The sequence below is a fragment of the Dunckerocampus dactyliophorus genome, chromosome 12, assembly GCF_027744805.1.
Source record: "Dunckerocampus dactyliophorus isolate RoL2022-P2 chromosome 12, RoL_Ddac_1.1, whole genome shotgun sequence".
In the NCBI taxonomy this organism is placed as follows: Eukaryota; Metazoa; Chordata; class Actinopteri; order Syngnathiformes; family Syngnathidae; genus Dunckerocampus; species Dunckerocampus dactyliophorus.
The window spans coordinates 9,849,828-9,867,056 of NC_072830.1; the positions used below are offsets into that span (position 1 = coordinate 9,849,828).

The window sequence follows — 17,229 nt, forward strand, 5'->3', positions numbered from 1 at the left end:
AGTACTGCATCCAAGTACTTAAATACTACATCCAAGTGCACAAGTAGGGCATCCAAGTACAACAGTACGGCATACAAGTGCTCCATACTGCACCTGAGTACATGAGTATGGCATACAATTACACAAGTACTGCATTGAAATACTTGAGTATTCCATCCAAGTACTTGAGTATGGCATAGGAGTACTTGAGTAGTGCATCCAAGTAGTGTGTGTAGTGAAGTATCAGCATAGGAAGGTGAACGTTTAGGTGAGATGTGTGTGTTTGTTCCTTCAGTGCAACAACAAGCTTGTTATTATCTTGGAAAGAGACGCGCCGGTCTTATCTCGACACCACGCCCTGATTCATGATGATGTCCCGTATCCTGGCCCCCGACACCCCCTGGTATTTCCAGGCAGCCAAGGTACGGGCCCGGACTCGGAGAAAGTGAATGTAAACGAGTCATCATGTGGAGTGGTGTGTGTGATTGAAGTGGTAGAAAGTGACACAAAGGAAGTTGTTGTCGTTGGTGAAAGAAGCTTTCATTGACATCGGATGAGCGGCAACGCTTCCTCTGGGACGTATTCATGACGGCGCCCCCGCCTGCCTGGTGCGTCAAACTGTCACATTTGCACAACGACACGGGCGGTAAATCAGCAGGAGTGCATCGTGTCCATGTATTTATTTGCTATTTTCCACATCAGCAGTTGCGGAGCGGCTGGTGGCGGCCCGTGAGGGACGGCGGCGTGGCGAAGGATCATTTCTTTGCATTGTTACAGCTTTTGCTCAAGCATGGCCGTCGCCGCCGACGCCTCCACGCTAGAGAAACTAAGTGACAACCTTTTCGAGTTAGCGAGCGCGCATCATCTTTCATTTCCCTCCGACCACGACTGCGGAGATTTGGTCTCATGGCACTTGAAGATGATAGATTGATTCGCTAACGCGGCTTGACAGGGGGGGCGAGCAACCTTGTCATGTGTACCTGGAGGAACACCTGTGTCCTTGCGCACCTTCGGGCCCAGCTTTATCTCCGCTTGCGTTTGCGCTCGGTGCGACTCGTCTGTGATATTTTCTCAAATGGCAAACCCAATTTGCCGGCTGGGGGGCTTTGAAAAACAATACAGAAATGCTGCAGTCCCTCCCTCCTTTCAAACTCACACACATGGAAACCAAAAGGGAGTTTGCATAATTCCGCAGCCCAAATCCCTGCTGCTGGAGGGCCAGGGGCGCCCACGGGGGACTCCACTCCCATAAAAGAGTGGAAGTCCTCGCCTGACGCTGCAGCGAATTGCAGCCTGCATCGCTGTCAGGAGGTGAGCTGCAACTGGCGGACTTCCTGAGAGATCTAGGAGGGGGAGGATATTTAGGGCTGCTGGATGGTTCTGCGTAGTCGCCTAGATCCTTGTTCTGCAGAGTCCTTGCAATTCCATAGCAAAACACTAGGGGTGCTGTTTTACCACGACACTCCCCTATTTAGCTTGTTAAAGTCCTTTGCCGCTAGTGAACAAGGGCAACTAAAGAGAGACAGTGAGCGCTATTGGAACTGGAAATGCAAATTAGCACCTACGGCCACGCCGGTAAGGTGGGTGAAGTGTCTTGCGCAAGGACACAACAACGGTGACTGGGAGCGAGGATCGAACCACCAACCTTCTGGTTTCTGGACTACCTGTTCCACCTCTTGAGCCACTCAAACCCAGCAAACGCAGCATTTACGGTCCACTTCACCGCAACGCAAGCCTAGGTTTATTGGGAGGTGTACGTCATGTTAGGAGCATGAAACAACCTTTTGGGCATACTCACACGAGGCCCGTCCCAGGGTGCCAGGTGCCTGAGTGAGAAAATCTGAAAACACCTGCTTGTCATTTCCATGCAGACAACCGCAACCGCTGTTTTACGAAAAACGATGACATCACTGAACCGTCACGGTCACGTGACCAGAAGTGAGCTTTGACCTGAAGCCAACATAATATCTGAATAATTTGGACGGACATGACTCACCCCATCCGACATTTTTCTGATATTTTGTGACTCATAGAAGTAATTCCACTTTGTCGTAAGTCTAGATGAGCCTTAGAAAGCGGAAGATGATGGATTTATATGCATGCGTTCTTTCTTCTTCTATGGTTTGGTGTGTCACGTGGTTCCTGGATGCAACTATTTACTAATCCGGCACAGTGTGGACGCAATTTTTTGCCATCTTGCCAAAACAATATCTCAGGAGCGTTCCCGTGTGGACAGGGCCCTAGTGTGCTAAAGTTTGACACGATCGGAAGAGGTGGGGCATAGTCACAGTCATGTGATCGCGCCGTGCAAGTTCTTCATGATAAGAGAAACAATTTATACTGTAATAGAAACGAAACAGAAAGACTCTAAATGATATGCGTCATTAAGTCACGCGATTGCTCCTCACTCAAGTCATGAACGACAGCAGCCACCTGGCAACCGGTGCAACTCCAAATGAGACAAATCAGGAAGGCTGCAGGAAAACATCAGAATAGAAGTGGTGCATGGTACCAGCCTCCCGGCGGAACATTTAGACAGAGCCCGATGTGGCAAACAGAAGCCGGCGCCATCAGAAACCATCAGGCGCACACGGAGCGCTGCAGAGAGGTCTGATAACGACCCGCAATGGAAGACAAACTCCAGCGGCTTCTTTCATGTGGAGATGGAAGATTTGCAGCTGGATTCCAGCGTTCACATCGCTGCCATCCTTTCTCACCATCGCACACAAAAAGCTCAAATATCTATCGTCATATTTCTACAATACAATCACTACTAATGACTGTGAGTAAAATACATAGATACTATATTCAGCATCTCACGAGAAGGTAGGATTTTTAATAAAACTAACTTGTAATCCAGCAAGAATTAACGTGTTTTTTTTTTTTTGTTCAGATTTTATTATTTTTTTTTTTTACAAGAATCTTAATTGGAATAAAGCAGTTTTTGGTGAAAAATATCATTTTACAAGAAAATGTATATTTTCAGAAAAGGAAGTCCTAATACGAGAATGAAGCTTCCAAAAATAAATATTCTTATCATTTAAAAAAAAGTAAATATTTACAAATACAATATTTACAAAAATAAAAAAAATGTAAAAAAAACAACAAAAAAAATTCAGAAAAGGAAGTCCTAATATGAGAATGACGCTTCCAAAAATAAATAAATATTCTTTTCATTAAAAAAAAATGTAAATATTTACATTTACAAAATTTACAAAAATAAAAAAATGTAAAAAAATATATTTTTAAAACTTTTTTCAGAAAAGGAAGTCCTAATACGAGAATGAAGCTTCCAAAAATAAATATTCTTTTCATTTAAAATCAAAAGTAATCTTACATGAATAAAGTCTGTTTTATTATATATTTTTTTAATAATCATACATACATTTTTTTCTTCAGCAAAACAAAAATAATGGAAGGTCTAACGGACTAAAGTCATATTTTATATATACAGTATGTGTGTACAGTATATATATATACAGTATGTGTGTGTGTGTGTATATATCTGTATCATATGCGTATATATATCTATATATATATATATCTCTATATATATATATATATCTATACATACATATATATTATATATATGTATGTAAGTATATAGATATATGTGTATGTATATATATATATATATATATATATATATATATATATATATATATATATATATATATATATATATATATATATATATCCACATATATGTATGTATGTATATAGATATATGTGTATGTATATATATATATATATATATATATATATATATATATATATATATATATATATATATATATATATATACACATATATATATGTATGTATGTATATATGTATATATATATATATATATATATATATATTTATATATATATATATATATATATATATATATATATATATATATATATATATATATATATATATATATATATATATATATACAGTATACAGTATAAACAGAATTGCAGGGACAAAGGTCCTGTCCCTCCTCTGTCCCTCCTCTGTCCCTCCTCTGTTACGGCGGTGATGTTACATCAGAAGCAGGTTGACTTCTGAATAGTGTGTCTCTAATGGAGAACAGCCCCATAAAAAAGAACGCAGCTTTTCCAGTCGGTGTGAAAGTGTCTCCTTTTGACATAAAACAACAGCAAAGCAGGCCAGCCCTCTCCATAAAACAAGCGCTCCTTGGCAGCTCGTCTTGCCAACGCCGTTTTCAAAAGACAATTACTGGCTCGTTTGCCGCTGCACTGATCCCAGAAGAAAGTCATTTGTGGCAGAGTTGGGAATAATTCACTGCTGAAGACGCCAGCCAGGCCGCAGACGAAGCACGGCCGTGCACGTATTTCACAGGCGACGCTTCATTCATGTCGACCGTTTAAAGACGCGGCCTAGAGAGATAGCTAGCGAGACGTCGACATCAAAAGTGTTCCGCTGCATTTGCGCCAGTGATGAACGTTAGCGACAACACTTCCTTCATTTTTGAAGTGGGCGGGATCAAAGGCAGCCTGACCCGCTCAGGATAATGAATGCTTAACGTGCTTGCCGTTCCCACGGCGACCATGAAGGCCATCCTCATTCACTCACGGCCACACATGAGCCACTTATTTCTATTTATTCAAGAATGAAATACACGATACTGTATATTCTTGATTAAAAAGTTGTAATTAAGCGAAAATGTTAGTAAATAAAAGTCATAATCTTAATCATGTATAATTATATGACTAATTAATTCATATTTATTTAGTTTTTTATTCGTTAAGTAAAATAATAACATAGTAACGTTATACAACACTAATAATAGTCATTTTGAAGATGAGGTAGATCTTTTTCATTAAAAAGCTGTAAGTAAAAAAGTCCTAATTTTAATATGTACACTTATATTACTCATCAATAATTCATTATATTTTTTAAATTTGTTAATCAATTAATTAAAAAATAAAATGTAAATAATGGCGGCTGTCAAAAACAGAGCGTCAATGGCGGCATCTAATTTATTTAATTCCGTTACATTTTTTTAATTACGTACATTTTTGAAGTAATGAACTCATACTCAAGCCGTGCCACACAAACACGTCTCTAGTCCATTCGTCATTGCAACGACACTTCCTCATTGTCACGAGACAGACCGCAAGATGCATTCAGGGACACTGTGAACGTCACAACAACGTCTTTACCGTGCGCGTATGTGTGGTCTAACTAACAGAAATGCAAAGAAAAACAATAAATGGATATTCTTATCGCTCACTTTGTAACCTTTAATGCGGAGGTACAATATGCGGCATTTAAGCGTGTTCAGAAATCCCAGAAAATTCACTCAAAACATGTGAATTCAATTAAAATGACGTGGTGTCTTTGAACGCAACTCCTCATTTGCTCATAATAACACAGTTAAAGTCGAATTCAAATATTCTGCTATAAAAGAAACCAGTGTCAGGTAAATGGATTTTCAGACGTGTGCCGTCTCTTAACTTGATTTAGTATACAGTACATGGAGTATTTTATTACAATGAAGTACAATGAAGTGTTCCCTCGCAGGTTCGTGGATTCGCTGTTTTGCTTATTTTTTTGGTTTTTATTACAGCGTTACAGGCCGTGCCTGGCCCTTTAAGAAGAACTGAGTGCCTGTCTCTTCCTTCTCTCGTCTGTCTGCACTGCCATTGTTTCCTGTGTCCTGATTGGCTGTAGACCATTGTCAATCAACCTCCTTCGCACCGCCCTGCCGTGTCTCCTGTGTCATCGCCAGCTTGCTAGCTTGTAAATGAATCTTTGGTTCGTCTGCAGCGATATGTTTTAATAAGGATAGCCTGGACGAAAAGGCACGGTGACAGGAGTGCAAATGACTTAATTTCTTGTGTTGGTCATGAATGTTGATCATTAAAATTCCAACCAAGGTTTGAACTTTGTTGAAAGTGTTTAAACAAGCGGGAAATGTGAGAAAATGTTATTGCCTGTGAGAAAAGTGTACAAAGTGTTTGGTGGGTTTTACAGCCTTAAAACATTTATAATCATTGTAAAAATAAATAAAGTGGGCTACGTCGCCGATTTCACGTATTGCAGGCTATTTTGGGAACCTATCCCCCGCCGAGGGAACATGTACATTATATAGTATTATATAGTACTAATAAGTAATAATAAAGTACTATTTTTTTGAGGATTAAGTATATCATATTTTTTTTATTAAAAAGTCGTAAGGAAAATTAATTTTAATATGTATTAATTATATTACTAATGAATAATGAATTATACTTTTTATTAATTAATTAGAAGTACAATAATATATTAATAATATATTATGCTAATAATAAAGTATTACAGTATATTTTAGGGTGAAGTAGATTATATTATATATATAATATATATTATATTATATAGTTTCATGAAAAAGTTGTAAGGAAAATCATTTTAATATGTATTAATGATATTACTATTGAATAATGAATGATATACTTTTTATTAATTAATTAGAAATACAATAATATATTAATAATATATTATGCTAATAATAAAGTAGTACAGTATATTTTAGGGTGAAGTAGATTATATTATATATATAATATATATTATATTATATATTTTCATGAAAAAGTTGTAAGTAAAAATGTAAGTAAAAAAAAGTCTGAATTGTTTATAATTATTATTATTTATATAATTATAATTTCTAAGTATAATTTATTTATAATTATTTATAATTCTATTAGTAATTAATAATTCATCATATTTTTATTCTTTTATTAATTAATACAAAAATATAATAACATATTAATAACGTCTAAGGTTGAAGTAGATCATATTTGTTTTATTAAAAAGTTGTAATCGAACAAAAATGATATTTTGGGCTAAAATGAGATAAGAAAATAAGAAAAAAAAAGAAACAAACGGGTAATGCTCTGAGAAAATTGCTATTTTTCTGTGTCAAGTTGTAAAAAGATGATTTTATTTCGATATTGCACATGTGATAAAAAGTGACAATAATAAGCAAGCAACCAAAGCGTGATGAGCTTCATCAGATGCTTCTCACGGAGACGCAATCACTTTCTTCTTCTTTGTCACGTTCTCACGGCCTCGGCAAACCGTGACGGCAAATTGCAATCTTTGTCACATTTATGCCAGAACTCTCGGAGGTTTTGCTCCATAAATTAGCAGCCGGAGGAAGATGATGCAGATGATGAGCTTTGCAATGATAGCAAATTGATATCATAAATGTCCTGATATCAGTTCCAGATGGTTGGGAGGTGCGCGATCGTGTCCGTGTGCGTGTATTATGTTGCATATTCTCTGGTCAGACATAAACGCCTTATTTCAAAAAAAGAAAGCTAATGTGGTCTCGGGAGACGAGGCACAGCCCGAGGCTTCCTGTTCCAAATTCATCATTTATTTGAACGCTTTTATTATTTGACTTCTTTTTTATTGTTTAAAATACCTTTTTCCACATATTTTATATGATTTTGTCTCTGTCTATGTTTTTTCTGTCGCTGTATGCTAGCTGGGCTATATTGGAAATCACCCCGCGACCTCAATATCCTCAATATACTTCAGGGTTTCAAATTAATTAATTAATTACTTAAATTGATGACTAAATTATAAATTATTTTAAATTAAGAACTAAAATAAATGATTTAATAATTTTAATTATAATTAAATGTACTTATTTCTTCTGTAATTTAAATTATAATGCAATTAATTCATTTTAATTAATAAGTACATTATTTAAATGAATAATTGATGTAATTAATACATGAATGGAATGTCTTGTATTCTTTACGCTATGATAAGAAAGTACAACAAATGATTTATGTACTGCGGACGCCTTCCTTCCAAAATATTCATTATCAAACAATCGCTGTGTGCAGATATCATTGGTATCGTTGGCAATTTAATTCATTTTTGATGGATTTCTTGTCACAGTGCTACAAAAATCCCGTATCTCCACATTTCCACTTCTTTTGTGCTTTTTACGCAAATATTTGTGGGGTTTTGTTTCTTGCTTTTCGTTGGACAGCAAATGTAGTTAGCATTAGCGTTAGCATGAAGTGTTCTGCTATTTCTGCAGCCCCTTTAGGCAACAAACCCTCCGTTCCTTTTTGGAAGTACATTGATTTTTGGAAGACAATGATTTACGTCTGGTGGAAGCCTTTCTTCCTAAATGTCTATGATGTACTTCTTTTGTACTTTTTATGCGAATATTTGTGGTGTTTTGTTTCATGTTTTTCATTGGACAGCGACTTCAGTTAGCATTAGCATTAACATGAAGTGCTTTGCTACTTCTGCGGTCCCCTTAAGGCAACAAACTTGTTGAGCCTGGTTGAAAACGGATGGATTCCTTGATGGTGTCCCTCCCTAAAGATGATGCTAGGTCATGTGACGCAGCAAACAGGTAAGAAGCAGCAGATGTTTCTCATGGTCCCACTTGAAGCGCTCCACTGGCTGAGGACAGCGTAGCATCTGCCGTGCTGTAAATGTTAATGATTAGCGACAATATTTACAGCCTTGGGCGACTTCCCGGCTTGACGGGCCGCCTTCGATGGGCTCCTGACGGCATTTTTGTTTTGTTGTTTTATTGCGGGGAGAGCGACAGCGAAGACGGCGACGTAATGGCGGCGTGCTGCGTTCCCATCAGCGCTCGGGTCGATGGGCGCGTACGTGCAGGCCCGTTCTCACCTCATGTTGCGGCATGTGCCGTTGCCGCGGCAACCACCGCTTGGGAGCGTACACACATAAACACACATGAACAGAAACCCCGGGAGCAGCTTTAACTCTCTCATATTGTTCATAACTTTAAGTGCGTGTCATGTGTTCGCCTTGGTGCGAGAATTCAGACACTTTAAAAGTGCTTATAGTAAACCCTACCGTGTGTGTGTAGCTTTAATGCTAATGAGCTGTGTGTGTCTCCGCCATTGTGTACTTTTAACTGATACCAGGGGTCGGCAACCTGTGGCTCCGAAGGCGCATGCGGCTCTTCAGCCTCGATGTGGATCACATCCACGTCTAAGGTCTGCCTTTACCTGCAGGGGGCTTCCTGAGCAGGCCATCCCTGCGGTAAGCTAACCATGAGTACATTCTTACAACTGCCGGGGTGCAACTACGTTTTTTAAAATGATTATACTAAAGTGGGCCGCGTTTTAATTTCATTTTACACCAATTAATAACAGGAAGGACTGAAAAAGGCCTCGCAACCTGCACTCAAGTTTGTTGTATCCTGTTGCTGGAACGGGTAAAATGAAAAAAAGACTCAAATTGTGTTACGTTTGTGGCTCCAGACTATTTTTCCTTCGTATACGAGGGGGCAAAATGGCTCTTTGCATAGTAAAGGTTGCCGACCCCTGACAGATACACTCATATAACATATGACAGATTCAACGTAGCAACATGAAGGAGGACACAAACACTGGCAACACTAACATGACGCTAAAGTGCTAACATTACACGGTAACGTCATGCTAGGTTCGCACATTCGCTGAAGAAAAACAACATGATCAGAAACTTACAGCTGCCACGTCTGTAACTGACTGACAGAACTCCATTTTAGCATGTGTAGCGAAGCCTGGTTTTTCTTCACGATGTCATAAAAGATTCTTTGGGTAGTAAAGGTTGCCCTGACATACTGTATACACGCATGCAACATATAATTGACGTGGATATCCTAGGTTCCCAAAGTGGGGTACGCATACCTCGAGGGGTACGCTAATTGTCACTGAGGGTACGTGAATCAAAATGAAAAACAATTAGCGCCTAACACTCGCAATTCTCGCCCCTGAACGCCTCACAGCACAGAGAGCAGAAAGAAGGAAGGAGACACGGCATGAAGTTCTTCATTGCGCTGCGTGAGTTCTATGAACAAGTAAGTACGTTTGACGATTGTGTTGGGTTAACTTATATTGTGCCAACCCCCGCGCTGGGAAAACCCGCAAATGTATGTGCGTGTCAGGATGAGAGAGTGGAGATTCCCCTGAAAACGAGGCTTTATCGCTGCTTGTATGTCTTTTTGTACTTTGGACGCCGCTTTATCATGTTTGTTCAACTTTCCCTTTCAATTTGGTGTCAAATTAATATGCAGATTTAAATCATAGCGATTGCAAGCGGACAAAAGTGAAGCTCAAGTTCCGCCCATTCAATGGGAAAGATCCCGACAGCCGGCTGAAAAGATACATAGGACGAATACTTATGGGAATTCACATCTTATCTATTTATTCGCGCTCGTGTACAACTTGTATCAAAGTTTGACCATGCTTACTATAAAATGAATTCACCAATGAATCATGTTTAATGGTTCAATTTCATGGTTTATGTTTTTTTAAGTGTGCACTAGTCGGGCGTACACGGCTTCAAGTCAATTGCCTGAAGGGGTACGCGACTGTGGAACGTTTGGGAACCACGGCTGTTCAACACATACGATGTAGTGGCAAGAAGTAGCAGGACAGGACAACACTAGCGTGATGCTGAAGGAACATCATGCTGGGTTCGCTGAGGAAACTTCCAGCTCCCGCATCTGTAAGTGACTGACAGAACTCCCATTTTACGATGTGCAGCCAAGTGTGCTTTTCTTTAGGTTTTTTTTCTTCATGACGTCATAAAGCGGGTGTTCCCTCCAAAGGGGAACAAAGAAACGATGGAGACGATGTTTACCACCTTTGTTCATGAACACATATTTCTGTTATTTGACACGACTTTTACTAGTCCGTCTTTGACCACAGCTACGACAAAGATAGGCAAAGAAAAAAAAAGGAATTAAACTGCCCCCGCCCCTCCCCCGTCTCCCCTGCAGCTTAAGCAAACACGACCCGCAATGGTTTCGGTGCTACGACCCAAAGCAAACAGCGGTCTTGATGACATCACCCCTGATACCAGCGAGCTGAACAAAAGTCCACCACACACAAACACGAGCAGGTGGCAAAGGCGGCCCACCGTCCCGCCTGACAGCAGCAGGAACAGGAAGTCAGGCATCCTGTTACAGGCAAGTGCTACCAAAGCAGAACAGAAACGTCATAAAAACAAGGAAAAATCATGACAGGCGAATGAGGCTCGGACATGGTAAAGATGGCAAAACGCTAATAAAACAATCTGATGCATAATAAAACATAAACAACACACAAGAAGCTCACAAAGACTGCCAATCATAAACTATTTACACACACATATGCCACATATTTCACTTTGTCATATTCATTCATTAATACGGTGGACAATACGTCTCTAACTTACTAAAGTATTAGTATTAGTATAGAATACCATCATTTGAATTGGAAATGTTTATAATACTATAGGAGGGCCACATGCATGGAATATATATGACAACATATGACTGATATCATTTTAGAATACATAAATATTGATATTGATCATATCATACCTGTGTGCGCACACGCATACACACACATGCACACCATGGACACACACATGCACACACACATGCACGCACACACACATGCAAACACTCACACACATGCCCCTACGCACAGATACACATACACATACGCACCCTCACACACACACACACACGCACACACACAATAAACGTGTAGCCTCCCTGCAAGGTGACCTTCAGAAATGGTCGAGAGTGAGAATGTTTTTTGGCCGTGTGACCTGCGTTCCTTTTTCCAGTGAAGGTTAAACGTGCGCGCGTGTTGCCGAGCACGGCTGCTTACCCGGCAGCTTTTATTAAAACCAGAGAAGCGGCGCCAGCAATCGATAGTGGAAAAAAGTCACCTGGGAGTTCCACTGGTGAAGGAAATTGTGTATATCCTACATTTTGAAAGATGTGTGAAATAACAGTAAAAAAAAAAAAAAAAAAAAAAAACAGAGCGTGCACATCCATGAGGGAACAACGCCTCCTCTTCCTCCTCCAGCCCGACCCGTTCATGAAGTCTTTAGCGCGTCACACCGGCGTACGCTAGCAGAATTAAGTGCAAATAAACACATTTACGATACCAGCATGGCCTCGCGGTCGTTTCGTTTAGGCTTGGATTATCTTCCTGCTTCTGTCGTCGGCTTCGGAACGTGCGCACGATCTTAAGCTGATCCACTTCCATGTTACTTATTTCACCTTATCTTCTTTTTGAAATCATTTTCATCCTCATCAGTGCTTCCCGATAGCACAAACGGGGTCAGGGCGGTGCCTTTATCAAAAGCGATTGGCGACATAAACAGAAGCAGAACCCAAAACGCATTAATGACACTCTGGTGTGTTGAAAGTAGGGGCGCACGACAACTACTGGACCGATGTGACCGAATTATGACGTCATACCGCTCAATCAGATAACATCGAAAAGAGCTGATCATTTAAAAAAACGCTCCACAGCAAATAAAGCACTCCTTTTTTCTCCTGCCTGTGACGTTAACTTCCCCTGAGGTCACTTGTAAACAAACATTCACTTTAAAAGGACGGACGTTGTACCAAATGCTTCGTGATGGGGGGGGGGAACACAAAAAACCTTGTCAGCCACCTCAAAAACGCCAGCACAGCAGAGTTTGAAAAGTGCAAAAGGTTTGCCGGAGACCTCCGTGAAGCATGTGTCCGAATACAGTGCACCTTTCTGGGCCACGCCAGGTGGCTCCTCCTGCTCTACACTCCGCTTCTCCTGACCTCCGTAGTGGTACCCCGGCTGCTTGGAGGGTGTGCCCGAATACGAGGCACTTTGCTGGGCCACAGCAGGTGGCTCCCTCAGCTCTATACTCTGGTTCTCCCAATAGTAGTGATGTGGTCGTAGTAATGTAGTATAATCATAGTAGTCATGATATTTGATGAGGACAAATCAAAAGGTAAATTGATCAAATCCTAATTGGTTCCAGTCCTTCGTACCTCCAGGTGTGCAGTTAAATCTAAATTAAAAAAAAGGAGATATAAAAAAGATATCCATTATCGGGGCGATGAAGTCAAGCATTCATTTTGTGATTGTGTTTTCCGTGTTGCTGTATGAGACTTGCAACAATGTTGGGCTTTGCTGGGTTCTGTGTAAAAGGCACAGGCTGATAAATGTGTGATCTCTGTGTGAAAGAGGCTATGATCTCAGGTTTCAGTATGTTAAGATAAAACCCACAGCAAGTTCTCCATGCAAACAAAAAGATGAGCGCGGTGTGGACACATGTCCGTGCGGGAACACACAGACGTCGATCGTTCAGCTGGTCTGCCAAGCTCTCTGTTTTCATGTGTGTTTTCATCGTAAATCTCCTCGCCTCTTGGCAGGACTCCCAGGCCGGTCCTGCGGCGTTTCCTAAACCACGACCACAGCCTGGCTCTGCGAGGCGACTCGGGCTCCATGTTCCACATACATACGAGCATTGGAATGCTCGCCGCATCGCACCACCGCGTTTGTGTTCTGCCGCATGTGCTCTCCAGCTGGGAGTCCTTTGCTGCGTCGTGTTCGCTCTCACACATCCAGTAAATCAAGCGCTTTGGAACAACGCTGTCACCGTGTGGCTCCTTCAAGGCCCCTGACAAGCACGCAGTCCATGCATAAAAAAACTTGTGGGCATCCAACCTGCCACTGATGCTGTGGGACTTTTTAAGCAGAATGGGGGAAGCACAAGGACACGGCGAGTCCAGTTACTCACGACTTCGGCATTTGATAGATGTCTCACAACGAGACATGACATGCAGACCTGCGCCGAGTCACAAGTCAAGATGTGCACGGCAGGAAAAACAAGAAGGCGCTCGGTTATTGTACGCGGGGTGGCAGCTGGGATCAATCGCAGGGATCCAAACGGCTAAACAACGGTGGGTGTCGGGCTGCACAGCGCCGCAGTGGGTGGGCTGCGGGCTAGGGGCTCAAAGAAAGGCAGGAAATGAACTCATGGCTTTCATTTTTTTTTTTTTTTGCTGCTGTGGAGAATTGAGGAGTGGGGTTCTCTTAGCACCAGAGAAGGGGGCCATACTTGCCAGCCAGCGGGGTGGGGCGGGGTGGGGGGATAGGTTGTGAGTAGTGGAAACGCCACTGAGCAGAAGTCACTGCGTACTGCACTTCTATTGTGTGATACCCCCCCGCCCTTTCAGCAGCAATCAAACCTGAACCCAAATTAGCCTGCAAGACGGCGCGTGGTTGAACTCGGCGGGGAGGACTCGATGGGCTGCGACTGCTGAAGCGCTTTGATGAAAAAAGGAGAAAAGCATCGCTGACACGTCCTGATAGCGTCGCGCTATTGATCACGGGCGCGGAAAGTGAGTCGCCGCCAGATTCAGCAACTCAATTAGAGCGCATTGAAAGCGCTGTCATTCACCCGAGAGCTAGCCTGCCTTGCTAACGCGCTCGCTAGGAAAGGCCTAATTAGGAGGAAGAAGCTCAAAAGGACTGGAACGTGGCTTTGGTCTTTTGTGTATTTTCTGTGTATTGCTGGGTATTACACTGGGCTTGTGGAGGTTTCTGTCCAAGTGCTCCTTGGTAGAGATGGCGAGAATTAAACAACAGAAGCATACCCTGCACTGAAACGAGCTGGAACCAGTTAGAAGCAGACGCATAGCCACACCACTGATACACGTAGGGGAGTGGTTCCACCCCTGCAAGGGTGGAACCCAAGAATAAGCAATTTGAGGCTTCTTCCTGCAACTCTCATATTGGATGGACTGAAACACCATCGCTGAGCTTTGTGACATCTTCCAGACAATTTGCTTCAGTAAAGATTGAAAATACAGAGAAGTGTGTCCGACTGATCTCTTCTGGGATAAACAAACTTGAACATTTCATACTCCAGTCCAAAAAATAGTCTCTTGAGTTCATTCCAGACTTGAACTTTGCAGAAGTTTTACATTTGTTGAGGTCAAATTTCCATGAAAAACGTGTTTGCTGACTCAAAAGTGTCGTCTGTGTTGACAAAAGTGCAAGTGAATTGTGCAAACGTGATGTGCTTCAGTGTAACTTTGCTACACTCAAATAAACTCAAACATTACTTTTAGATTTTCTTCAAAAGTATGTTAGCGTCGTTAAACAATCTATTTTCTTCCACTTATCCGGACCCAGGTCGCAGGGGCAGCAGTCTGAGTAGGGAAGCACAGACTTCCCGGTCCCCGGCTACCACTTCCACTGGGGGAACGCCTTGCGTTCCCAGGCCAGCTGTGAGAAATAATCCCTTCAGTGTGTCCTAGGTCTGCCTCCTCGCTGGGCATGCCTGGAACACCTCACCAGGGAGGTGTTCAGAAGGTGTCTGGACTAGATGCCCAAGCCACCTCAATAGTCTCCTCCCCATGTGAAGGAGCAGCGGCTCTCCTCTGAACCCCACCCGGATGAACAAGCTCCTCACCCTAGGAGTCCAAACACCCTATGGAGGAAACTCATTTCGGCCACTTGTATCCGAGATCTGGTTATTTCAGTCTGGACCCAAAGCTCATGACCACAGGTGAGGGTGGACCTTAAATCGACTGGTAAATTGAGAGCTTTGCCTCCCGGCTCAGGTCTCTCTTCAGCACAAGGCAAAGGGTGATTCAGTGGAACCTATGAAATAAAAAAACAAGAGGAAAGGCCGCACCTCGACCGGATGTGGGAAGTTTCTTTAAAGGCTTCATACTGTCTTTCATATTCTCAAAAACTTTGAAGTTGACTGAATTTGCCTTCTGTCTTCACAAAAGCATATTCATAAAAATGAACAGGTTGACTTTGATGCGTATGAAAAGCCGTGCGTTAAATTGAAGACCAAATTTGTATTCCTTGCCTTCTCCACCATCCTGGTCCCACAGCCTTCGCTTCGACATTAGCAGCTTTTCAAATTCCGTCTGGAGGCCGAGGACAAATAGCCGTACGCCGCATGAAGCGACTTTCTAGGGGGATGTTATTTGTAGCAGGGAGGGGGCGGCGTGCGTATTGTTTGACAGGATTGACAAGCTCCATGGCAGAGCTGATTAAAAGCTTTAAGGTCAAAGAAGTGGGACAAATATCGAGCAACACCTGTCTCTGTGCGGCCAGGCGGTCCCCCCCACCGACGCCGTGTCCTCCGCCGCGATCGATGGCGGCCTTTTCTATTTGTTGGCAGCGCAAACAAGCTTGTAGCGTTCCCTTGCTTTTTTTCTTGATCCAGCTGAGCGAGTTAGCCTAAAAGGGATGTCCACAATCAAACGTTTGCAGCTTCAGCTCGTGTTTCATCCTTTTCTACATAACTCTAAAAATAACCTTCAAGTGTGGCCGCCCGCCGAGGGATTAAAGATCATGAAAGAAAGTTCAACTCATGAAGTTCCTGCACACTCGTCTTCCAAGCCGGCCGTCATGCCGTCCTAATCCACTCACGCACATTTCAATTGACTCGGGATGATGGGAATTACGATCGCCGCTCCAGTGGGCGCCGTCGCCTCCCTCCTGGCGACAGAAGCAGAAAATGTTCTTTTGGACACGATGTGCAAAATGAGGGCTAGCACACAGTTGAAAGACTTGCAACGCTGGAGTGTTTTTCGATTTTCGCCTGTGTGCCTCCCCATTCATTCATTCTTCAAATAAAAATGTGGCATTGGCACACTCCTGCTGAAAGGCTGAGAAAGAACGAGGAAGCACGATGCTGAAAAAGGAATTTATCCAACAATTTTAGTTCCTTTAAAAATAATGTGATGGCAGCTTGACGAAAAATGTAAAAACACGAGCATGTGACAACAGTGGAATCCTCGGTTAGCGTCTTTTTCAAAAACGCATGCCAAAGTTTGCCTGGGTTTGCGTACATTTTCCAGTTAGCCCCCGTCTTGTGGCGTTATTAATACACTGTGGGGGTCCAGCTGTGTTCTTCATGTATTTTTATCACAAAACCTCCTGAGCATCGTGTTAGCAGGGAAGCGGAAGTCATTATCCTTACCCGAAACACAGTCAGTTATGCACAGACCTACAGTACGTCACTTACTCCTTTGGTAAATTCTTACAGCAGTGCTTCTGCGATGTTACGGGCTGTGGTAGCCACCGTTACTTTTAAATGTATGAACATAAATAGTCCATAACCATACTTCATATATGCAACATCCATCTCCTCGAGAGATTTTATTAGAGTCACGGGGGTATGCTGGAGCCTATCCCGACAGGCGACAGGCGGGGTACACCCTGGACTGGTCGCCAGCCAATCGCAGGGCACATATAGACAAACAACCATTCACACTCACATTCATATTCATACTCATATTCACATTCATACGAGACAATTTAGAGTCTCCAATGAACCTAACATGCATGCTTTTGGGAATGTGGGAGGAAACCGGAGTACCCGGAGAAAACCACACACAGGGAGAACATGCAAACTCCACACAGAAATGGCCAACGGAGATTCTAACTTCCCCATCTTCCCCATCTCCTG

The 17,229-nt window shown here is 42.2% G+C and overlaps 1 protein-coding gene across 6 annotated transcripts in view; it reads right to left on the reverse strand.

The window, feature by feature from the left end:
* The window catches only part of nectin1b (nectin cell adhesion molecule 1b), a 163,369-nt gene that overhangs the window by 110,895 nt on the left and 35,245 nt on the right, over positions 1–17,229 (reverse strand). The gene's annotated exons all lie outside the window — the stretch shown is intronic.